Raw genomic sequence first — 26,658 nt, 5'->3', positions numbered from 1 at the left:
TTAGATGAAATTGGACACATTTATTTTGAGCATAACCTCAAGTAAAAGCATTCAACAACATAGTATGCCTCAAATACAACTACAGATTATTTATAAGTAAAACAAAGAGATAGAGAGAGAATCACGCCCTTATCATAGAATAATGATGCTATTGACAAAGGAGCAAAATATAGCATTTCAAGAGCTTAATTATTATAATGAGAAAACATGTTGTTTTGTAGGTTAGCCAATCTTGACAATCCGAGGAAAACAGAAGTTGGATTCCAAACACATATGCAATATTTGGTGCGCAAAAATCAAAGGCTTCTAAAAAAAAGCAGCCTCATATCATAACATTTAGAATGTCAACAAGTTCACAATTGCATCTAGATTAAATAAAAAGCTAAAATCTGAGGTAACATTTTAAGTATGCCGAAACAACACATCTTCTAGACCGATCATGCTAAGCTAAACTCTTGGTAAGTAATCAAAAAAATTGTTGATAATCTTGGATTGTCTAACAATTTCTTAGCCAATTATGATAAATGTCCGGACACACAGTTCTCAAAATAATGACACTTTTTTCTTCTCTTTTGTACTATAAGAAACTTCTGCAAAGACATTGCTTTAGTAGAAACTTTGATAGTTGGAAAAGCTTACAAAAGCACCCTTTGGACCACCCTTTCAAACATCCTGTTCTGTAGTTGACAATAGTAACATTTTTGAAATTTAAAGATAGTGTTTAGAATCCAACTCTATAAATGGATGTTAACGACTTCAGTGAAATAGAATAGCTCAAGTTGGTAGGGAAAATCACCAAACTGGAACAAAGAATAAAATTAGAATACAGAATGAGTTTACAGGCTTATGGAAATGATCCATAGAAAACAAACTAAATGATCTTAAAGTAGAACAATTCTCATAAACCATATATTTTGAGCAGTTCTCAGCTAATGATCAAAACAACAAATACCTATTAGACACACGCACAATATATAAATTGTTGGGTTCAAGGTGTATGTGTGAATGGAAAATGGACAAAAAAATAATGGAGGGAAAGAGAGTCACTAAAAATGAAAAGTGTACTCTCTTTAGGAAGCTTACTCAATTCTCCCACATTGGTGGGAGAAGGATGCTTTAATGTGTTTATATTGAGAGACACATCTTCACATGGATAAGTGAGGCAAGAACAAGGTGGTGCCTCGTGCTGTCGCTTGCTCAGTTTAGTATTTGAATTTGGAAAATGATCGATGAGATCTATTTTTTAGAAAAATTTTATTTGGAAACTTGGAAAACAAGTGAAATTTAATCCAAAAATATGATAGAATTGTATTTCTTTATGTGCAGGTGCATTTCGTACACCATGCCAACGCATACGCAACGTATCTCGAAGGGATGCAACCCTTTGAGACAAAAGGCACACTGGTTCGCATAATAGCGTGACCTGCGGGAGCAGATACAACACAGGTACGCGACCTGTGGGCGCAGATGGAGTGCAGTTAGCTACTGGAATTAGAAAGTGTCACCTGTGGCCGCAGATTAGGAATAGGTCCAGCACAGACTGAGCGCAGGTGATGTGACTATACTGAATATGTGCCTTTTTGCTGAACCAATGCATCCTTTCTAAAAGGACACATAAAGACTATAAATACCTGATGTATTCCTCAGGTATTAACATGACTTTTGACAGCAAAAACACTTTACATATCTTCAAAAACTCATTGTGATCATTAGCTATTGAGTGAGTTTAAAGAATCCAGCAATTTGAGGTACCACTATTATTGGATTGAAGGTCATTTTATCCTGGAAGAAAGATTCCATAAACTCGGGTACAGTGAGGGGAATTATTCCTTAAGGACACTCTATGAAGTCGGGGGACTTGGCCTTAAAAATTTTGTTTCATGTTATTTCTAAAAATTAACGTACCTCTTGGAAAGATTATTCTTAATCTTGTGTTGAAGGTGTTAAGAAACTTCATAGGTGTTCTTGATTTTACGGATGAACTTGAGTTTAAGTTGTTGTGCCCAAATATAGATTCTTGTACCCGAAAATATTGAAAAATAACAATCTTAAGGAATAAGTTTCAGAATCTGTATTGCTTGATTTTTGGAGATTAAAACTTTAAGCTTTCTACTCCATTTGAACATAACTGGTGATTTGAAGACATAAAATCTTTATCACAAGTTAAATTTTACTCGTTTGACGATTGGAAGTCATAAAAACTTCATCGTTAAACTAGAAACAAGAGGTGTTTAAAGTTGCTAAAACTTTATTAATAGTATTTTGATATACTAAAGTTACTATCTTGTTGTGATAGGAAAATGACTAATGAAAGTCAAATGCATGATACTGCAACGCCTGTGGAAGCAACTAGTATTGCCATGACAAGTTGTACGAATGCTCCACCGGCTATGGCACCAGCGGAGAAACTCAGAAAGTTTGCAGGTATTAACTTCAAAAGGTGGTAGAAAAAAAATATTTTTCTACCTTACAACTCTTTGTCTTCAAAGGTTCACATTTGAGGAAGCACCTGAGGTTCCTGATGGAACCTCTGAATAAGAGCGATTTTTAATTATGGAGGCTTGGAAAAATTTAGATCTTCTTTATAGGAACTGATACGGGTGTCACGGGTTTGATACCATTGAGTAGAAGTCAAGCTCAAGAACTACAAAGGCTTAGAGCAGTGTTTATGAAAATGGATGCGGTTGAGCTTGTTGCAAACTCGTCCAAGGGAGTGTGTGTATTGACATGTAGGGGATGACATTAGGGGACCAAAATACACCCCAAGGCTTCTCCAAACACTCCACACCCTTCCTTTTCATTAAGGGCAAAGGGGTCCTTTTGCCATCATTTTTGTAAAGACTATTTAAGGTGTTTCTTTAGTCTTATTCTCTTTAGTTTGCTTGTTCTTAAAAATCACTTGTAATATTGAATATTATATTCCTCTAAATAAGAGAGTATACCACCATTTTACACCACAATAAATGGTTTCCTCTTGTGTTGTGTGTATTTTCTAGAAACGAGAGTGCTTGAGGGAACCGAAATCCTCTTGTGTTCCGTAAGAATGTGGTGCTTGTTAACTTGTTTTGTAGAGGTTTTAGAGTATTAATACACTCTTTATTTGATGAATCATGAGTTCTCATTGCGTCAAGTTACATATTTTCTCTATCGTTTAAGTTGGTGTTTGTTGTTTCCGTTAAGTGTCTTGTGCGTGGGACTGTTTGTGTGATTGCGGACTGTTTCGTGTTCTTTTAGATACCGTTTTGTATCATTTGATATCAGAGATAAGTCTGGTCATATTCTTACACCACCAATATTGGGCTCTTGTAGTTGAAAATAATAAAAAAGGGTGTTATCTGGTGACTAGTGTTTGGCCGAGAAGTGTCTAGATTTAGGTGTTATTTTATTTGTCCTAGAAGTTTTGTGTTTTAGCTTGTTGTTTCCCTAGAACACTTGAGTCTAAGGTCCAAAATTTGAGCCTTTTTTTAGATGTTGTTGAGGGGTTGGATGGATTAGCTATTGTTGTGGTTCATAAGTGTTCTTGTTGTTGTTCATATTGTTCTTGAGATGAATGTTGGATAAAAGGCTTGTTTGATTTGAAAAAAAGGAAGAGAGAAGCAAAGTCTTGTGTTTGTATTGGAATTAGTTTCAAGACAACACCAAAGAGGCAAGTAAATAAAATACCTCCCAAAATCTTACTTACCAAAAGAGTGTAAAGCCTTTTTTCAAAAAAAAAAAAACCAAAAGCGGAAAGGGACAAAGCCAAAGCAAAAAGGTGTTTTGCCATTTTGGTGAAAGTTGGTGAAAAGTTTATTGATACCTATTTTTTGGCCTTTGGAAAAAATTCCAAGTCCTTGTATTTCACTCCAAAATCTGAAAAAGCCTCACCTAACAAAAAAAATTGAATCATTCAAGTTGGACAACATCAAACTTCAACAAAACAACAACACCGAGCGACCAAAATAAAATTGTGGCCTGCATCACAAAACTCAAGTCATAGGACCTTCCAAGTTTCTTTCCTTTTCTCTATTAGTTTTATTTGTATTGACTCCTGCACTAGTTGGAAACTAAGTAATAACCTACTAAGTTGTGAACTAGTTTTTTAGTACATCTTCGTGTCAAAATTCTTTGTGGTGCTTTGCTCGTTTACCATTTGTAGTGGTTCTTGGTTCAAGTGCGTACGAAACTTCCTTGAGTTTTCAAAACTAAAATCCATTATAACTCAATAGTAGACTCATTCCTAAGTACTCAAGGATTGATAGCCGACTTACAACACTTGAAGGACTAAGTGAGGAAGCCAAGTGTGAAGAGTTTGTAAGGATATTTTAAACTAACGTTTGTTTTTTTTGTAGGCACATTGGCAAATGGAACCATTACACATGGAACCTAAAACTTCCAATGCAAAAACCGTGGACCAAAATGTTTTGAATGCTCTTGTGGCTAATCTTGAATCCTTGTCTCGGGACGTGGCTAGAGTGAATGCGGGTCTTGATAAGTTGGGAATGGAAGTGGCCTCTATTAGAGGCTGAATGGAAAGGGTAGAAAGCCAACATAGTTATCGACCCTTAAATCCTTAAAACACATCCTCAACCATCACCCTCAAAGCCACACACCAAAGAATGTATCCACCAAATGCCATACCTCAAGCCAACTATTACTCACAAGGCCGAGGTCTTGATGGACCAAGCCATTCCCTACATCACCAAGTCCCACATGTCGGACTTGGAACCCAAATGACACCCTTAAATCCGACTCCTCCAAACCAAAATCAGCCAATCCAAAGAACTTCACCACTAAATGCCAATCCACCATACCAAATTCCAAATGTCCAAAACCCGTCAATGCAAGAAGAGAGATTTGCGAGAGAGAACCAAAGGGGAGGATATGGAATATATGATGATCCTTATTTGATGAAAGAGGGGATGAGAGGTAGAAGGATAGAACTGAGGGAGAACCGAAGGCTTGAAGGTAGGGGTGGATAAGGTGTTCGGGAAAGGAATATTGGCCTCAACACTATCAAAATGGGTCTTCCGATCTTTAAGGGAGAAAGCGATCCCAAAGAGTTTCTCGCATGGAAATCCACATGCGAGAGAGTCTTTCAAGTAAATGATCTCATAGAGGAGAAAAAAAAGTTTCTATGCCATTGCTCATTTTGAGGGATATGCTACCACGTGGTGGGAGTATGTCAAACATTTTGGCAACGTATTGATTGAGGGGAAACCATCTCCTTGGTTTTGATTAAGGTATCTTATGAGGCAAAGGTACCTTCCTGAAAGCTATCAACATGAACTCCTTACAAACTTTTACAACTTGAAGCAAGGAAACAAAAGTGTGGTAGCCTACTATGATGAATTTTAACAACTCATCTTGAAACTTGATCATAGAGGAGAACAAGTTAGCCACGATATCATCCGGTTCAAGGTCAGCCTAAATAAGGAAATCTCTACACACATGGCACTTCATAAGTTTGAAACTATAGAAGGGATATTTCAAGTGGCTTTAGATATTGAATGAGAGAACAAGGAAAGGTCGACCTACAAAACCAAAGCCTACCAAGGGCCCTCGGGTTGGACTAAGGGGAGAGAAGTGGTTCCCTTATCTTTGGGGTGGAACAAATCCAAACAACAACCAGTTAAAACCCATCCACTCATGAGAAAGAGTGCTCAACCACCTCCTCCACGACTTGAGGGAAAGCCGAATGTTTCTTCCAATGTCAAGGGATTCCAATGCTTCAAATTCCATGTATAGGGACAAAAGGCTAGTGAGTGTCCTAATCGGAGAAATGTGATATTGAGAAAAGGAAAATTGTATTTCTTGGGGGAAGAATTGGGACTTGAAGGGGTTGAAAATAAAGAAGTCGCTCAAGATGGAGAGGGAGGAGAGGCCGAGAGGCCTAGTGATGATGAGGAAGAGGAGGTTTGGCCTCAAGAAGGTTAACTTGAAGTACCTAATTATGTGGTCTGGAGAGTTATGATTAGCAAATCGTTGGATGATCCTAGCCAATGGGAAAACCTCTTTCATACTAAGTGTCGTATTAAGGGGAGTATGTGCTACTTGATTATTGATAGAGGAAGTTGTGCTAATGTAGCTAGTACCTCAATGGTGAATCACTTGAAGTTGCCAACTACTCCATATATGAGTCTGTATAGACTCTAATGGTTTAATGATTATGGAGAGTTGAAGGTGACTTGTCAAGTGGTGATTCGATTCAAGGTTGGAAATTATAAGGATGAGGTACTTTGCAACATCATTCCTATGTATGCTTGTAAATTTTGTTGGGTTGGCCATGGAAATATGATAGGTCGACCAAGAATAATAGCTGAACCAACTATTATTAATTTGAGTTCAAGGGTCAAAAGAACAACCTCTGACCACTATCACCATCACAAGTGTGTGTGGCACATCAATAAATAAAGAATTTTCCAAGAAAGGGAAAGAAAAATAAAGAACCCACAGGTAGAGGCGAGGAACCCGAGAGTGGGAAGGGTGAGGGTGAAGAGGGAGTTTCGTCATTGAGGGGTAGGGATTCGATTGTAATGTTGGCTTATAAGGGCGACCTCTTCAAAGAGTATGATGATAATACTCCCATGCTAATTTTGGAACATGTTTTGAATGTTAACTCATCCACTTCTCCTATCCCATCTTCTAATTCTAATGTCTTGCAAGAATTTGATAATGTGTTCCTAAGTGAGTTGCCGTAAGGTCTTCCTCCACTTCGAGGAATGAAAGACCTAATCAACTTTATTTCGAGGTCGTAATTTCCAAATAAGACGGCTTATAGGAGCAACCCACGGATATATAGGAACTCCAATGGCAAATTAAGGACCTCCTTAACAAAGGATATACAAGGAAAGCATGGGTCCATGTGCGGTCCCAGTGTTGCTTGTGCTGAAGAAGGATGGAATATGGTGAGTGTGCATGGACTGTCGAGCCATAAGTAAAATTATGGTAAAGTATCATCATACTATTCCTAGGATAGATGATATGCTTGACGAACTAAATGGATCTTATGTGTTTTCTAAGGTTAAGCTTAGGAGCAAATATCACCAAATTCGTATGCAACCAGGTAATGAATGAAAGACCGAATTCAAGACCAAATTTGGTCTATATGAGTTGGTCTTACCAATGATCCTAGTACCTTTATGTGGCTAATGAATCATGTGATGAAGCCGTTTATTAGAAAATTTGTGGTCGTGTACTTTGATGATGTTTTAGTTTATAGTAATTCTCTTAATGATCATGTATTACATCTAATGAGTGTGTTTGATGTTCTTAGGAAATAAAAGTTGTATGCTAATACTGAAAAATGCTCCTTTGGTGTTGATAAAGTTGTGTTTTGGGATTTATTATAAGATCGAGGGGAGTGGAGGTAGACAAATCCAAGATAACCTCCATTAAAGATTGGCCAACCTTAAAAACCGTGGGTGAAGTTCGGAGCTTCCATGGGTTGGCAAGTTTTTTTAGGAGGTTCATCAAAGGATTTAGTACCATTGCCACTCCCTTGACCGAAATCATCCAAAAGGACCAACCTTTCTAGTTGGGTGAGGAGCAATCTAAGGCCTTTAAGACCTTGAAAGATATGCTTATTTTTGCATCGTTGTTGCAATTGCCTAACTTTGATACAATGTTCGAAGTTGAATGCGATGCTAGTAAAGTAGGCATAGGGTCTGTTTTGAAGCAAGATTTAAAGCCCATTGCTTATTTTAGTGAAAATCTCAAAGGAGTAACTCTAAACTACTCTATGTATGACTTAGAGTTGTATGCCTTGGTTAGAGCATTAGGCAATCAGAAACACTATCTTTGGCCCAAGAAATTCATAATCCAAATGGATCATGAATCCTTGAAGCACCTTTGGGAACAAGTTAAGCTTAACAAATGACATGCCAAATGGATTGAATTTCTTAAAACCTTTCCCTATGTGATTTAATACAAAAGGGGGAAGGATAATGTGGTAGCCAATGCATTATCTATAAATTATGTTCTTGTGTCCACTTTTTCTTCCAAGCTAATGGGGTTTGAGAGCCTCAAGTCTTTGTATCTTGAGAACTTTTGCTTCGCTCCTATCTTTAGGGAAGGGAAAAGAGGCCCTTGGAGTCTAGTCCTTATGACGTGTTTGATGGTTTCTTGTTTTGGGGGATATGGTTGTGTGTACCTTCTATCTCTTGGAGAGAATTGTTTGTGAGGGAGGAAAACGATGGCGGTCTCATGGGTTACTTTGGAATTGATAAGACCGTCGGGATATTGGAGGAGCAATTCTATTGGCTAAGTATACGCAAAGATGTTGTCAAAATTTATGGCCAATGCATGGATTTTAGGAGTGCTAAGTCGAGGATCCTTTCTCATGGGTTATACACCCCGCTTCCCAATCCATCACATCTGTGTTTTGATATTTCTATGGATTTCATTTTGGGGCTGCCACGGACTCAAAGGGGTCGGGATAGCATCTTTGTTGTCGTTGATCTTTTCTCCAAAATGGTACACTTTATTCCATGAAAAAATAGTGAAGAATCGGATAGTGTAGATTATTTGTTTATTGAAAATGTTGTTAAGTTACACGACATCCCAAGGACCATTGTAAGTGATAGGGATTCTAAGTTCCTTAGTCACTTTTGGAAGTCGGGTAGGCTCGGAACTAAATTATTGTTTTCTACGTCTTTCCACCTACAAACCGATGGAAAAATAGAAGTAGTAAATCAAACCTTGGATTCCATGCTATGTTCCATAGTTAAAGGTAAGTTGACGTCTTGGGAATATCACCTACCTCTCATAGAATTTGCTTACAATCGGGTAATCTATTTGAGTACGGGCATTATGCCCTTTGAATGTGTCTATGGCTTCAATCCCCTAACCTTGTTGGATCTAAATACTTTGTAAAGTGATGTTGTTATTATCTTAGATAGAAACAAGAGGGCTGAAGCCATGAAAAGCTTGCGTGAGAAGGTGAGGATGCGCTTGAGAAGAAGAAGCAAGAGGTGGCTAAATTAGTCAACAAAGAAAGAAGGCATATTGTACTTGAGCTGGGAGATTGGATGTGGGTACACCTACGTAAGGACCGGTTCCCTGACCAAAGAAAGGGTAAGTTTCTGTGAAGAGGTGATGGTCCATTCCAAGTTCTTGAAAGAATCAACGATAATCCTTACAAGATCGACTTGCCACCGGAATACCAAGTGCATAACACGTTCAATGCGTGTGACCTATCACGGATTGATACCATTGAAGATAAAAAACCCATGAGTTTTAGGTCAAACTCCTCTCAAGATGGATACGATAATATGGGTGTCACGGGATCGAGACCATTTACTACAAGTCAAGCTCGGGAACTACAAAGGCTTTAAGGCGTGCTTATAAAAATGGACGCGGTTGAGCTTGTTGTAAACTCATCCAAGGAAGTGTCTGTATTGACATGTGGGGGATGACATTAGGGTCCCAAAATACAACCCAAGTATGCCCCAAACACTCCACACCCTCCCCTTTCATTAAGGGCAAAGGGGTCCTTTTCCCATTTTTTTTTGTAAAGACTATTTATGGTATTTCTTTAGTCTTGTTCTCTTTAGTTAGCTTATTCTTAAAAATCACTTGTAATATTGAACATAATCATCCTATAAAGAAGAGAGTAGACCACCATTTGACACCACAAGAAATGGTTTCTTCTTGTGTTGTGTGTATCCGCTAGAAACGAGAGTGCTTGAGGGAACCGAGATCCTCTTGTGTTTCGTAAGAACGTGGTGCTTGTTAACTTGTTTTGTAGAGGTTTTAGAGTATTAATAAACTCTTTATTTGATGCATTATGAGTTCTCCTTGCGTTAAGTTACATATCTTCTCTATCATTTAAGTTGGTGTTTGTTGTTTCCGTTAAGTGTCTTGTGCGTGTGGACTGTTTGTATGATTGCGGATTGTTTCGTGATCTTTTAGATATCGTTTGGTATCAGGAACTACATTTTGAATGGTCTCGAAGATGACCTTTACAATGTGTATAGTGGAACAAAGACAATAAAAGAGTTATGGGGAGCGCTAGAACGGAAGTACAAGACAGAGGATGCAGGAACTAAAAAGTTCTTCGTTGCAAGATTCCTGGAATATAAAATAATAGACAACAAGTCAGTTGTCTCCAGAGTGCAGGAAATGCAAGTGATCATCCATGAACTCCTAGTAGAAGGTATGATTTTGACAAATACCTTTGTTGAACAGTTTAAAAATATTCTTAGTAGTCACATAAATTTTATTATAGGTTTGATCATGAATGAAGCGTTTCAAGTAGCAACAATAATAGAGAAGCTACCACCCACGTGGAAAGATTTCAAGAACTATTTGAAACACAAATGTAAAGAGATTTCTGTTGAAGATCTAATCATAAGATTGCGCATTAAAGAAGAAAATAAGGCTGTGGAGAGAAGGTTAAGAGAAAATTCTACAATGAATGGAGCAAATATCGTAGAAGGCGATCACAACTCCAAAAAGCGCAAGAAAGTTGGACATGAAAAGAATCAACTCAAGAAGAAATTCAAGGAAAGGTAATTTAACTGTGGCAAGATTGGACATAAGTCTTCAGATTGTCGTGCTGCAAAGTAAGACAAGAAAAAGGACTAAGTAAATATGGCTGAGTCCAAGAAAGAAGTAGCGATCTATGTGCTATACTATCCAAATGCAACTTAGTGGAAAATCCTCACGAATGGTGGATGGATTAAGGTTCCACCTGCCATGTTTGTTCTAATAAGTAGTTATTTGTTGATTCTTCTCCGACTCAAAATGAAGGAAAGATATTCATGTCTAACTCCGCTACTGCAAAAGTAGAAGGAATAGGATAAGTATGCCTAAAAATGACTTCAAGCAAAGTGTTGACACTCAATAATGTCCTGTATATACTGGAGTTAAGAAAGAACTTAGTTTCTATATCACTTCTAGACAAAATCATATTTAGATGTGCATTTGTTTTTGGAAAAATTGTACTTAGTAAAGGAGAAATGTATTTACGAAAGGCTACCTCAATTAGAGCCTATTCAAAATGAATGTAATGAATGTTGAAATCAATAAGTTCAGTTTCTTCTTACTTGTTTGAGTCTTATGATTTATGACATGAAAGATTAGGCCATGTTAATTACAAAACATTTCAAAAACTAATTAACTTAGAAGTCTTGCCAAACTTTGAGTGCAATAAATCAAAGTATCAAACGTATGTGGAATCAAAGTATGCTAAGCATCCATATAGGTCCGTTGAAAGGAATTTCAATGCCTTAGACTTAATCCACACTGATATTTGTGATATGAAGTCAACACTATCTCGAGGTGAAAAAAAGCATTTTGTAACTTTTACTGGCGATAGCACTAGATATTGTTATGAATATTGGCTAAATAGTAAGGATAAAGCAATAGATGCATTTAGGTAATATAAAACTGAAGTTAAAAATTAGTTAGAGAAAAAGATCAAAACGATAAGAAGTGATAGGGATGGAGAATATGAATCTCCCTTTGAGCAATTATGTGTACAGAATAGAATTTTCCATCAAAATAAATCCCCTTATTGACCACAATTAAAAGGAATTACGGAAAGGAAAAAACCAAATCTTAAAGGAAATGATGAATGCCTTACTAATAAGTTCAGATTTACCACAAAACTTGTGGGGAGAAGCTATCCTTACGCAAACCGAATACTCAAAAGAGTGCCCCATAGTAAGACACAATTAATTCCTTATGAAAATTGGAAAGGAAGGAAACCCAACTTGAAATATATTAATGTGTGGGGGTGTCTAGCGAAGGTCCTAGTTCTTATGCCTAAAAGAGTAAGGATAAGACCTAAGATGGTGGACTGCATGTTTATCGGATATGCTAAAAGTAGTAAAGCATGTCGATTTTTGGTTCATAAATCCGAACATTCGAATATTAATGAAAATACAATAATTGAATCAAATAATGCTGAATTTTTTGAAAACATTTATCCATATAAAACTATACATAAGCAGTCTAGTGGGGGGTCTAAACAACCTCGAGATGAACCAAGTTAGAATGTATATAATGATGAGAATTCAAGACGTAGAACACATCAAACAATGTCATCTTTATTTGGATAAGATTTCGTAACATTTCTCTTAGAAAATGAGCCTCAAATATTTAAAGAAGCGATGACATCTTCAGATTCATCCTTTTGGTAAGAGGTAGTCAATAGTGAGATTGATTCAATCTTAAGCAACCATACATGGAAGTTGGTTGATTTTCCTCCAGGAAATAAACTTTTAGGTTCTAAATGGATCTTTAAAAGGAAAATGAAAGTGGATGATACTATTGTCAAATACAAGGCAAGACTTGTAGTAAAAGGCTTCATACAGAAAGAAGGCCTTGATTACTTTGATACATACTTGCTAGTAATTAGGATAACGTCAATTCGGATGTTAATTTCCTTGGAGGCAGTATATGATCTTGAAATCTATCAAATGGATTTGAAAACAACATTCCTAAATGGTGAATTGGAGGAAGAAATTTACATAGAACAACTTGAGGGTTTTTGATTCCAGGAAAATAAAATAAGGTATGTAAACTTTTTAAGTCACTTTATGGACTAAAACAAGAACCTAAACAATGGCATATGAAGTTTGACCAAACCATAAAGGCAAACAGATTTGAGATTAATGAATGTGATAAATGTTTTTATATTAAAGACACTCCAAATCACCAAGTCATTGTTTGTTTATATATGGATGATAAATTGATCATCATTCGAGACATTTTTCACATAAATGCAACCAAATAAATGTTTGAAAGCAAGTTCTATATGAAAGATCTTAGAGTTGCGGATGTGATATTAGGAATAATAATTCATAGAACTCCACAAGGGTTGGAATTTTTACAATCTCATTATATCGAAAAGGTACTTGAAAAATTCAAGTAAATGGAATTTAGTATTGCCAAGATCGCACTTTGAAAGAATGAAGGTGAAAGTGACTCACAATTGGTGTACATAAGAGTATTGGGATGTTTAATGTAAAATGAATTGTACACGACCAAACATAGCATACACTATTAGTAAGATAAGTCGGTACACGAGTAATCCCAACAAAACTCATTGGATTTGGAGTATCTTAAATACACTCAAGACTATGCTTTGCATGATAATAAATATCCTGCGGTACTTAAAGGATATAGTGATACAAATTGGATCACCAGATCGAACAAATTAAAATTCACAAATGGATATACATTTACTATTGGTGGAGGAGCGGTCTCTTGGAAATCATCCAAACAGACATATATTGCTCGCTCTACAATGTAATTTGAATTTGTTGCATTGGATAAAGCGGTGAATAAGCAACATGGCTCCAAAATTTCTTGGAAAATATTCCTTATTGTCCTAAACTAGTGGCACCAGTATGTATACACTGTGATAGCCAAGCAGTAATAGGTAGGGCATAGAGCAAGATGTACAATGGTAAATCTCATCACATAAGACAAAGACATAAAACTGTTAGAGAACTCATCTCTAGTGGAATTATCACTGTTGACTATGTGAAGTCAAAGGATAATATGTCGGATCCACTTATAAAAGGCCTGTCTAGAGAAGGAGTTGAGAGGAAATCCAAGGGAATGGTTTTAAGGCCTAGGACAAGTCAACATAGCGGTAAATCTACCTAGAAGAATGGAGATCCCAAGATCTAGGTTCAAAGAGATCAAACAATGTTGTGTCTAACAGGTTCAACATAGTCAATATACCAACCCAATCTCATGATGTAGATAATGTTTGGTAAAAAAGGATATGAATTAAGGTGAAAATTCTTTTAATAATTATCTAAATTTGGAAGAGTTGACTGAATAGTTTAATCTATAGGATTGAACATTTAGAAATCACCTATGTGAGGGCAAAATGGAAGCCTGTAATACCCGTGCTTTTTCTTAGCTTGAAAATCATCTTAAGGATGTTAGAAATTGCTTTGAAATTAGAATTCATTATTATACATGTGGTATTTCCATAATTTTAACTTCCTATCACGTGGAAAATTGAATAAGCTTTTCATCGATATATAATTCGCCCAAATCTAACATCTGGGTGAAGAGTTAGGTACTTTTTAGTGAGACAGTGTTTGACCTGCGCCTTCAGCGCATCGCAGAGATAGATCAAATAGAAATTGTCAAATTATAGTATTGCTCCATGATACTGTCACATCGTACAAAACTTCCAGGTCATAGATAAGGTGGAAATGTGATATCTCCGCATCACATCACTGTGCAGTTTCCCAATTGTCAATTTCTAGTGACATGGCGCGATAGTGCCGCATCGCGCCAAGGGCCCAATTCAGGAAATTTTACTAAAAATTTAATGATGTGTACAGGGTTAAAAGGGTCAAATTCCTACCCCTATTTATTCCCTTTAAGATGTGATTCAACCACTTTTCACCCAAAACATATTAGTTTCTCTCAAGTTTATATCAAGAACAAACTAGGGTTTCTATTGGGGAGTCAAATTCAGAAAGGTTTTACCATCATTCGTCACGCAATCATGAACTAAGGTATGGATAGTGTTTATTCATGGACTCCTTTTGTCCATGAAGTCTAAGAATCCCTTTTCTAAACTCAAGTTATGGATTTTCTATATGTTTTCATATTTTGGCTGCTCATGTTCAGGTTTGATAGTTGTGAAATTGGGTTCTACTTCATGATTGTTGATAGTTTCTATGTGGGTTTAATTACTATAGCCATAGATTTATGCAACCCTAAGATTTAAACCCTTGAATGATGAAATTAGAATTGAATAATGATGTTTACATGTACCATGCCTGTCATATGTTTGATTAAATACCTAGATGAAGGAATATTATCTAACTAGCATAATATCATGAAAATCCACATAAATGTACAAGCGTATGCCTATTAGACGTTTGATGAAATTCTTCAATAAACGTATTGTGGTGATTATCATGTATTCAAGAATATTAAGTTATGTCAGTTTCCTTCCGTCGAGTCCTAGGGGTACTTGTATCCAAAATATTAGCTATGTGCCTAAATCCGTATCATGTTTTCATGATACTCTCAGTCAAACTATGAGATCTTAGACTTCAGATAGTCTTATAACTCAGGAAAAATCTCCATGATCTCATGACTCAGTCAGTTGTCAGATATCAGTAGTATTCCGTCAGCCATGGAAATTAAGTAACTCAGTCAATGCTCAGTTCAGTTCAGTAAATCATGTTCAGTGTCCATTCAGATAGGAGTAGGAATTATCACCAAGTGAACCCAAGGATGGGGACTCACCTATTATATGAGGATGTGATTCCTAGAAGTAATCCTCATATTCTAGAACTATGTAGCCAACATAGGTTCAGACATCGTAGCCTGCTATATGAGGGTAGATGAGGTGGCTTAACCTGTTATGTGAGGGTTCCCACTATTATCACTAGAGTTACCTGCTATATATGGGTTACTCATGTATTGTCCTTACCAGTGGTACGGTATTGACACTCTTCCAATTAGGGCATAGATTGGACCCCAGCTTAGCTATTGTAGCACCTTTGGGGCATGTCGGTTAGATACTACTTCCTATAATTTCATGTTATAGAATCAGGACTATCAGATACAACCAATCAGTCGTAGTAATAGAACTCAGATGTTTCTTCAGATTTTAAGACTGTCAGACACAGTCAACTCAGACATAGTACGGAACTCAGATAGTTCCATCAGATTCAGGACTGTCAGAAACAGTCACCTATGTTATCTGTTATATTCAGATATAGTCATTCATGTTATTGGTATCCAGACTCAGTAGTTATGCTATTGCGGTATCAGTATCATGTTATCATATTATCAGTTACAGTTGAGTATTTATGTATGCTTTCTCACATTCATGTTAGACAATCAGTTAGTATTGATCATGCATGCAAACCCTTGCATATAGCCTACCTCACATGTATACTCAGTATATTCTATTGTATTGACATATTTGCGCTATGGTGCTTTCTTTTTATGTTACCCCATAGGTTCAAAGACACGAGTTTCAGATCAACAGTAGATTCCAAATTTAGCAGTCAGAGTAGAAGTGAGTCCTTATCCTTCAAGGACATAATGATTTTTAGTATCTCATTGATTAGCCTATTATTTGGAGTAAGTTGGGGACATGTCCCATCAACTTCTTATTCAGATTCTTCAGATAGTAGTGACTTTCAGACTAGATGCAGACTAGATACAGACTGTCATATTTTAGACTTCAGTTTTGTTTTAGGTATTATATTACCCCACACAGATGCTACATTATTTAGTTATGTTTATCATTGAACCTTATGGCCTTTCAGTGTATGTTTCCCCATTATTATGTTATCTTATGCAGTATACAGGTACAGATATCAGTCATGGGTTAGCTTGTGGTCCTTCGGGGTTATGAGCATCGTGTAGCATTCCGGTTTGGAAAATTGAGGTGTTACAAACTTAGTATCAGAGTCTATGGGTCAATAGAGTCCTAGGAAGTTTGAAAATTACATCTAGTAGAGTTTTATACATGGGTGTGTTGCCCGCCATATTTATGTGCTAGAGGCTATGAGATGTTTAAGAACAGTTTCCCTTCTTTCAGTATTCATGTCATTCCAATGAGCATAATCACAATTCAGTGTCTTGATTTAATCCATTTCTTCTCTTTATTTCAGAACATGCCTCCTAAGAGAAGAAATTAGTCAGCCCCTTAGCCCGAAGAACCTTTGGGCAATCATGTTTCTCATGCGAAGTTCAGGACCTCATTTTCCACTCTTGCTCAATCAGTTGCTACTCATAATGAACGACCAATAGTTATTTTGGCCAACCCAGTAGCCAATTCAGCCGCAGGTATAATTCGGGAATTCACCCGAATGAATTCTCTAACCTTCCTCGGGTCTAAGGTAGATAAAGACCCTCAGAAATTCTTAGATCAAGTTCAGAAAGTGAAAGACGCCATGGAGGCGACTACTATTGAGAGTGCTGAGCTAAATGCATACCATTTGCAAGATGTGGCTTATGCTTGGTTCAAACAGTAAAAGTCCGACAGATCAGATGATGCAGGTCCTATAGAGTGGGAGGGGTTTTTCACTGCATTCTTAGACAGATTGTTTCCCTAAGATCTTAGAGAAGCTAAGGTGCTAGAGTTCATTAACCTCAGGTAGGGAAATATGATGATGAAAGAGTATTCTCTAAAGTTTACTCAATTATCCAGATATGACCCTCATGTGGTTGCAGACGGTAGATCCAAAATGAGTAAGTTTGCTTCAGGAATGAACGACAAGTGGTTAATGAGTGAAGATTCGCCATGCTAAATAGTGACATGACTTCAGCCAGACTTATGACCCATGCTCAGCAGATAGACGAGCAGAAGATTAAGTAGAGGGAAAAGCAGAATAAGAAAGTGAAGACAGGTAGTTTCAACTTCGCTCAGCCTAAATCAGAAGGAGGAAACCATTCTCAGTTTCATCCTAAGTCATCAATTCCAGCTCCCTCTACAGCCAGTGCTCTAGTTCCTAAGTTCAGAGAGGGTAACAAAGATAGAGTGCCAGGCACTAAGACCCAGAGCAGTGTTATTAGTGCCCACACCTATCCTCTTTGCCAGACTTGCGGTAATCACCATCAGGGTATGTGTAGAGTAGGTAGTGGCATTTGTTTTGGTTGTGGAAAGCCAAGCCATAAAGTTAGAGACTATCCATAGCAAGGTCCTCAGGGTCAATAGAATTGCTCTTCAGCTCAGTCCAGTCACCCAAATCAGTAGGGTGCCACTTCCAGTGCTACTACCGAAAAACACCCAAATTGTCTCTAGGCTCTTCAGACTCGACAGGATCAAGAAAATTCTCCTGATGTAGTTACTGGTACATTATAGATCTTTTATGTGCATGTTTACGCTTTGCTAGATCCAGGAGCTTCCTTGTCTTTTGTTACTCCTTATATAGCAGTTGATTTTGGAATTAGTTCCAAAATTCTAGCAGAGCCCTTCTCAGTATCTACCCCAATGGGTAAAACCATCATAGCCCGGTGGGTATACAGGAACTGCCCGGTTATGATATTTCAAAAAGTCACTTCAGTAGACTTAGTCGAAATAGAGATGACTAGTTTTGATGTCATTCTCGGTATGGATTGGCTTTATTCCTGGTATGCCACAGCCGACTGTAGAAATAGAAAAGTTCAGTTTTAGTTCCCAAATGACCCTTCCTAGAGTGGAAGGGTAGTGTATTCGCTTTCAGTGGTCAACTTATTTCCTACCTTCGGGTAAGGAAAATGATATCTAAGGGATGTGTTTATCATCAGTTCATGTTACAGATTCTAGTTTTGAGGCTCCCAGTCTCGAATCAGTCCTAGTAGTGAATGAATATTCAGATGTCTTTCCTGAAGATCTTTCAGAAATTCCTCCTGAAAGGGAATTAGACTTCGATATTGATCTTCTTTCAGACACTCAGCCTATCTCTATTCTGCTATATATAATGGCACCATAAAAACTCAAGGAACTAAAACAATATTTGAAGGATCTCTTAGATAAGGGATTCATCAGACCCAGCATTTCCCCGTGGGGCACACCAGTCTTATTTATGTGCAAGAAAGATAGTTCACTCAGAATGTGCATAGATTACCATCAATTCAATAAAGTCACAGTCAAGAAAAAGTATCCTTTTCCCATAATTGATGACTTGTTTGACCAACTTCAGGGTGCCATTTATTTCTCTAAGATAGACCTCAAATCCGGCAATCATCAGGTTAGAGTTAGAGAATGTGACATCCCAAAGACAGCTTTTCATACGTGTTATGGTCACTTCAAATTTCTAGTAATGTCATTTGGTCTTACCAATGCCCCAGCACCTTTCATGGACTTGATGAATCGCGTGCTCAAGCAATACTTGGACATGTTCATCATAGTCTTCATAGATGATATTTTGGTCTATTCTCGCACTGAGCGAGATCATGCAGACCATCTCAGAATAGCACTTCAAACTCTCATAGATCATCAGTTATTCACCAAATTTAGTAAGTGCGAATTTTGGCTAAGGTCAGTATCATTCCTTAGTCATATCATTTCCGGTGATGGAATTAGGGTAAATTCTCAAAAGATTGAAGAGGTAAGAAATGGGACTTACCCTATTTCTCTATCAGATATTAAGAGTTTCTTGGGTTTGGCTAGCTATTACAGATGGTTTGTTGAAGGAGTTTCATCCATTGCATCCCTTATGTCCAGATTGACTCAAAAAAAAGTTAAGTTCCAGTGGTCAGATCCTTGTGAGAAGAGTTTTCAGGAATTGAAGACTCGACTCACCTCAGCTCTAGTCTTAGCTCTTTTAGATGGTTTCGATAGGTTCGTAGTGTACTATGATATATCCAGAGTAGGTTTGGGTTGTGTCCTCATACATCATGGTAAGGTCCTAGCCTACGCCTCCAGATAGCTTAAACCCCATGAGAGGAATTATCCTACTCATGATCTTAAGTTAGCAGTCGTAGTCTTTGCCTTAAATATTTGGAGGCATTATCTCTACGGAGTTTATGTAGACGTCTTCATAGATCATAAGAGCCTTCAGTATGTCTTTTCTAAAAAATATCTCATTCTTCATCAGAGAAGGTGGTTAGAGCTCTTAAAAGATTATGACATTAGTGTCCTCTATCATCCGAGCAAGGACAACATAGTGGCCGACCCTCTCAGTAGACTGTCCATGGGTAGTATTTCTCATGTTAATGATAGTAAAAAGAAGTTAGTCCAGGAAGTCCATCAGCTTGCTAGACTAGGCGTTTGCTTAGTCGACTCTTCAGAGGGCGGTGTATGTGTTCAGAGTAGTTCAGAATCATCTCTAGTATCTAAGGTGAAAGAAAAGCAAGATAAGAATCCTAGCCTTATCAAGCTAAAAGACTCAGTTCAGAATCAGAAAATAGAGGTTTTATTCCAAGGGGGAGATGGTGTTCTTTGTTGTCAAGGTTGTCTTTGTGTTCTAGACATAGATGAATTAAGGCAGCAAATTCTTGCATAAACTCATGGTGCGCGTTACTCTATTAATCTAGGGGCCACTAAGATTTACTGCGATTTATGGGAAATCTATTGGTGGAGTGGGATAAAAAGAGATGTTACAGAGTTTGTAGCTAAGTTCTCTACATATTAGCAAGTTAATATAGAGAATTAGAAGCCTAGTATTCCTATGCAGGAGTTCAGTATTCCTAATTGGAAGTGGGAAGTTGTGAACATGGACTTTGTGATGGGTTTGCCTCGAACTCGTCATCAACATGATTCAGTTTGGGTCATTGTAGAAAGGATGACAAAATCCGCTCTTTTTCTTCCAATTCATACCTCTTATTCAGCTGAGGATTATGCCAAGCTCTACATCATAGAGTTGGTCAGATTGCACGGTGTTCTGTTATCTATTATCCCATATAGAGGTACCTAGTTCACCTCTTATTTTTGGAAAGATTTCCAAAAGGGTCATGGTACCCAAGTTTATCTTAGTATAGCCTTTCATCCTCAGACAAATGGTCAAGCAGAAAGGACCATTCAGACCTTAGAAGATATGCTAAGGGTGTGCGCAATTGATTTTAAGGGAAGTTGGGAAGACCGCTTGCCTTTTCATGAATTTGCATACAATAATAACTATTATTCCAATATTCAGATGGCTCCATTTGAAGATCTCTATAGTGGGAGATGTAGATCTCCAATAGGTTGGTTCAAAGTTAGTAAAGCCTCAGTCATAGATCCTGACTTAGTATTCAACGCCTTAGAGAAAGTTTAGTTAATTAAAGAAAGACTCTGATCTGCTTAGAGCCGATAGAAATATTATACAGATGTTCATAGAAAGGATCTCAAGTTTGAGATTGGTAACTATGTCTACCTCAAGATCTCTCCTATGAATGGAGTGAATAGATTCGGCAAGAAGAGAAAGCTTAGTCCCTAATATATTGGTCCCTTCAAGATTCTTAGTCGATATGGAAAGGTAGCTTATGAGCTCGAATTACATTTAGATCTAACCTCAGTTTATCAAGTCTTTTATGTCTCTTTGCTCCAGAAGTACATGGGTGACTCATTAGTCGTAGTCCTTATTCAGAGCGTCGATGTTCAGAACTACCTCTCTTATGAAGAGATTCCAGTTGAAATCCTAGACTATCATACTCATAGATTAAGGAACAAAAAAGTCCCTCTAGTTAAAGTTCTTTGGCAAAATCAGTCCGTTGAGGGAGCTACTTGGGAAGCAGAAGAAGATATGCGTACCAAGTATCATCACCTCTTCCCTACCAACTCATATTAAGCTCAAGGTAATAGTTCTCCTTAAGCTTACTCAGTTTCATGATTAGTGTACATCACTAACTTAGTATTCAGTCTCATGCTCATGTTCCTATGATAAGCTTGGTATCAAGTAACACCACATATTCAGTCATGCATTTATGTATTATATCATTTATATAGTTATGCATCAGAAATGCATTCTCATTGTGAAAAAACTTAGTTCTTCAGAACTTTCAGTTATGCATTTATGAATTAGTTACGCATGCATCAGATATGCATGTTTAGTATGTTATGTTCATCTTGTCAGTTACATCCATCATGAGATCATGTTCCAGTTATTCATGTTCCGCTCATTGTTTCCCCTCTCAGTTCGTCTCATTCGAGGATGAAAGTTCTCAAGAGGGAGATATTGTAATACCTGTGCTTTTTCTTAGCTTAAAAATCATCTAAAGAATGTTATAACTTTCTTTAAAATAATAATTCATTCTTATACACATAGTATTTCCATAATTTTCACTTCCTATTATGTGGGAAATTTAATAATCTTTCCATCAATATATAATTCGCCCAAATCTGACACCTGGGCAAAGAGTTAGGTCCTTTTTAGTGAGACAATGTTTGACCTGAGCCTTCAGCACGTTACGGAGATAGATCAAATGACAATTGTCAAATTCCAGTGTTGCTCTACGATACTAGCGCTTCACACCAAAATTCCAGGTCATAGATGAGGTGGAAACGCAATAGCTCCGCATCACACCACCGTTCAGTTTCCTAATTGTCAATTTCCAGTGACACGGCACGATAGCGCCGCATTGCGCCAAGGGCCCAACTCGGGAAATTTTACTAAAAAGTTAATGACGTATCCAGGGTTAAAAGGGTCAACTTCCTACCCCTATATAATCCCATTAACACTTGATTCATCCACTTTTCACCCAAAACATCTTAGTTTATCTCAAGTTTATCTCAAGAACAAACTAGGGTTTCTATTGAGGATTCAAATTCAGGAAGGTTTCACCATCAATCTTCACAAAATCATGAACTAAGGTATGCATAGTGTTCATTCATGGACTCCTTTCGTCCATGAAGTCCAAGAATCCCTTTTCTAAACTGAAGTTATGGATTTTCTATATGTTTTCATGTTTTGGCTGCTCATGTTCATGTTTGATAGATGTGAAATTTGATTCTACTCCATGATTGTTTATAGTTTCTATGTGGTTTTAATTACTATAGCCATAGATTCATTCAACCCAAAGATTTAAACCCATGAATGATGAAATTAGAATTGAATAATGATGTTTACATTTACCATGCCTGTCATATATTTGATTAAATGCCTAGATAAAGGAATATTGTCTAACTAGCATGATAACATGAAAATCCCCATAAATGTACAAGCTTATTCCTATTAGACGTTTGATGAAATGCTTCAATAAACGTATTGTGGTGATTATCATGTATTCAAGAATATCAAGTCATGTCAGTTTCCTTTTATCGAGTCCTGGGGATACTTGTACCCAAAATATTAGCTATCTTTCTAGAGACATTTCATGTTTTCACGATACTCTCAGTCAAGCTATGAACTCTTAGACTTTAGATAGTCTTATGACTCAAGAAAAATCTCCATGATCTCATGACTCAGTCAGTTGTTAGATATCAATAGTATTCCATCAGCCACGGAAATTCAGTAACTCAGTCAATGCTCAGTTCTATTCAGTAAATCATGTTCAGCGTCCATTTAGATGGGAGTTGGAATATGCACCGAGTGAACCCAAGAATGGGGACTCACCTATGACATGAGGGTGTGATTCCTAGAAACAATTCTTGCATTCTAGAACTATATAGCCAGCATAGGTTGAGAGATCGTATCCTGCTATATAAGGGTAGATGAGGTGGCTTAACCTATTATCTGAGGGTTCCCACCGTTCTTACTAGAGTTACCTATTATATAAGGGTTACTTACATGTTGTCCTTACCAGTGGTGTAGTATTGACACCCTTCCAATCAAGGCATATTTTGGACCCCAGCTTAGCTATTATAGCATCTTTGGGGCATGTCGGTTAGATACTACTTCCCATAACTTCATGTTACATAATCAGGACTGTTAGATACAGTCAATCAGTGTCAGTAATAGAACTCAGATAGTTCTTTGGATTTCAAGACTGTTAGACACAGTCAACTCAGACATAGTATAGAACTCAGATAGTTCCATTAGATTTACGACTGCCAGACACAGTTACCCATGTTATCAATTACATTCAGATACAGTCATCCATGTTATCAGTTAGGTAATTTTATCAGTATCCATACTTAGTAGTCATGCTATAATGATATCAGTATCATGTTATCACATTGTCATCTATAGTTGTGTATTTATCTATGCATTCTCACGTTCATGTTAGACAATCAGTTAGTATTTATCATGCATCTAAACCCTTGCATATATCCTACCTCACATACATACTTAGTATATTCTATTCTAGTGACACATTTATGCTATGGTGCTTTCTTTTTATGTTACACCATAGGTTCAGAGACACGAGTTCCAGATCAGAAGTAAATTCCAGATTCAGCAGTCAGAGTAGAAGTGAGTCCTCATCCTTTGAGGAACATAATGATTTTTAGTATCTCATTGATTAGCCTATTAGTTGGAGTAAGTTGGGGACATGTGCCATCAACTCCTTATTCAGATTCTTCAGATATTAGAGGCTTTTAGACTAGATGTAGACTAGATACAGACTGTCATGTTTTAGACTTCAGTTTTGTTTTGGGTATTATATTACCCCACATAGATATTACGTTATTCAGTCATGTTAATGATCGAACCTTATGTCCTATCAGTGCATGTTTCTGCATTATTATGTTATCTTATGCAGTATACAGGTACAAATATCAGTCATGGGTTAGCTTGTGGTCCTTTGGGGTCATGAGCACGATGTAGAGTTTTGGTTCAGCAAATTAGGGTGTTATACAGTAACTTCAAGGAGAATGTTATTAAAGGACTATTCTCTAAGATCTCATGAAACCGTAACGTGTTGGCTGAAAAGAATAAAACCGTGAGAACCATATATAGTAAAAGGCTGGTTGTATGACATATGTTGTCCAGGTGTACATTAAAGCTCAACAGTTCAAAGATATCAAATCTACCAATTAACCGAGTGGATTCGATGCATGTTCACTATGGAAAGTTCAAAAGGAAACCCATTTATCCAGATTCAATCAGTCTTTGCTCAATGATCACATACTTTTCCATATCTTTCTTGATAAGATATCCATTCCCTAGTCATGTGGAGGATTGTTGAGTTCAAGGTATATATGTGAATGGAAAATAGAGGAAAAAATAATGGAGGGAAAGAGAGTCACTAAAAATAAAAAGGGTACTCTTTTTAGAAATCTTACTCAATTCTCCCACATTGGCGGGAGAAAGAAGCTTTAATGTGTTTATATTGAGAAACACATCTCCACATGGATAAGTGAGGCATGAAGAAGGTGGTGCCTCACGTCGTCGTCATCGTCGCTCTCTCGGCTCAACTTCGACTTAGTTTTTGATTTGGATTTGTCAAATGATCGATCGATGAGATCTTTTTTAAGACAAATTTTATTTGGAAACTTGGAAAACAAGTGAAATTTAATCTAAAAATCTGATAGAATTGTTTTTCTCCATGTGCAGGCGCATTTCGGATGCCATGCTAATGCATACGTAATGCAATATTGTGACCAGCTGTAAGACCCCACAAAATTCCAAGCTTTACTCAGTCCTTTAACGCTTAAAAAGAGTTCCCAGACTTAGAAACTTCAGCTAAGTGTTTACATTTAGAATCTTTTTAGCCTTCATAAGATGGAAATCTTATTTCTCGACCCATACGACCCTTAAATGTCGATCTTTAAGTTGATTCATAATCATCTATGTCAGTAGGTATTCCCGGATGAGTTTTGAATTTTTTTGGATCACGTTTAGACCACGTTTGGTGTCCCAAAATAGTAAACCAATACAATCTAGGTGTGCCGCGTTACCTATCGTGTTGGTTAATATTGTGCAAGACTTGCTGGTAAAAAGTACTGAGTCTTGGTGCGACGCGTCGAGTATCGTGTCAATGCCATGGATGCACCTCATTAATAATCGTGTTGCTGCCCAATTTTTAGCTCTTTAAAATCTTCATCTAGAGGGGTATTTGGGTCAATTTTCCACCCCTAAATAACCGTATAATACAAGATTCAACCCTATTTTCTCCCAAAATATACTCTCTTCTCTCAATTTCTCTCAAGAACAAGTTTGGGTTTTCTAATTGAAGATCCAAATTCAAGAGTTTCTCCACCAGTCTTCCTAAAATCAAGAACTAAGGTATGTTAGATGTTGATTCTTAGGTCCCTTCCACCCAATATGTTTGAGAACCCTTTTCAAATTATAAAGATTGAATATTTATGATTTTTCATGATTTATGTGAGTTGAAGTTCATGTTTATGTTATTGTTGAGTTATGATTCATGTTCTAGATTACAAGTTTCATGATTTAGTCCTAGCATATGATGATTTTCATAATTTTTATGATAAACCCCTTTAAGTTGCAAATTTATTAATGTATCCAAGTTAATTGGATGTATTGACTGTTGTATAACCAAAGTATGCTCCCCATATGTTTGATAAAATGCTTATGTGAAGGAAATAGAACCATTATAGCATGTTAGCATGAAACCCGTAATTATGTATAAGTTAATGCATGACAAGTGTTTGTTGAAAGGTCTTAGTGAATGAATTATGATATGTTGCATGTACTCCCATTTATGTGCATTCCTCAATCAATGAATTATGAGACATTGGTATGCATCCCTATACATTTACATATTTAAGACTTCCAAGTGCTTGAAGAGATGTCTCCTTGAGTTTATTGTGAATGATACACTATTGTTATGCTATTAAGGAATTTTCATAACATATTTTTTTATGTTATCGCGTCGTGGGGGTATTTAATACTCAACAATTTAGCTGATTGTCTAGAGCCAATGTCAGTTTTCAAGATAATCTTAGTCGTACCATGATCAGTAGAACTCAGTCAATTACAGAACTTATAGAGAATCAGTAATCTTAGTATCAGTATATTCCAATTCAGTATTTAGTTCAAAATTCAGTTGTATTCCGTCAGTCAACAAAACTCAATGTGATTAGTTCAGTTTAGATAATCAATATGATCAATAATAGCCCAGTCAAGCCTCGTATGAACTAGGAAATTAGTTCAGTGCCTTTTAGTGGGAGTAGGATTCTGCACCGAGCGAGCCTAGGGATGGGGGCTCACCCGCGGGATAGGATTGAGATCCCTAGAAGCAATCCCTAAGTTCCAAAACTACGTAGCAAGCATAGACATAAGATGTCACCCATTAGATAAGAGTGACATACTCGGGGATTAGCCACTAGTTATAGGACTGATCTCAGTGGTCACCCGCTAGGTTCGGACTGACTCTATAGTAGTTATCTTTACCCGTGGCATGGTACTGACTCCCTTTCAGCTGGGC

The sequence above is a fragment of the Capsicum annuum genome, chromosome 4 (assembly GCF_002878395.1).
Source record: "Capsicum annuum cultivar UCD-10X-F1 chromosome 4, UCD10Xv1.1, whole genome shotgun sequence".
NCBI lineage: Eukaryota > Viridiplantae > Streptophyta > Magnoliopsida > Solanales > Solanaceae > Capsicum > Capsicum annuum.
The sequence above is the reverse complement of the archived record's forward strand: the minus strand, read 5'-3'. Positions refer to the sequence as shown.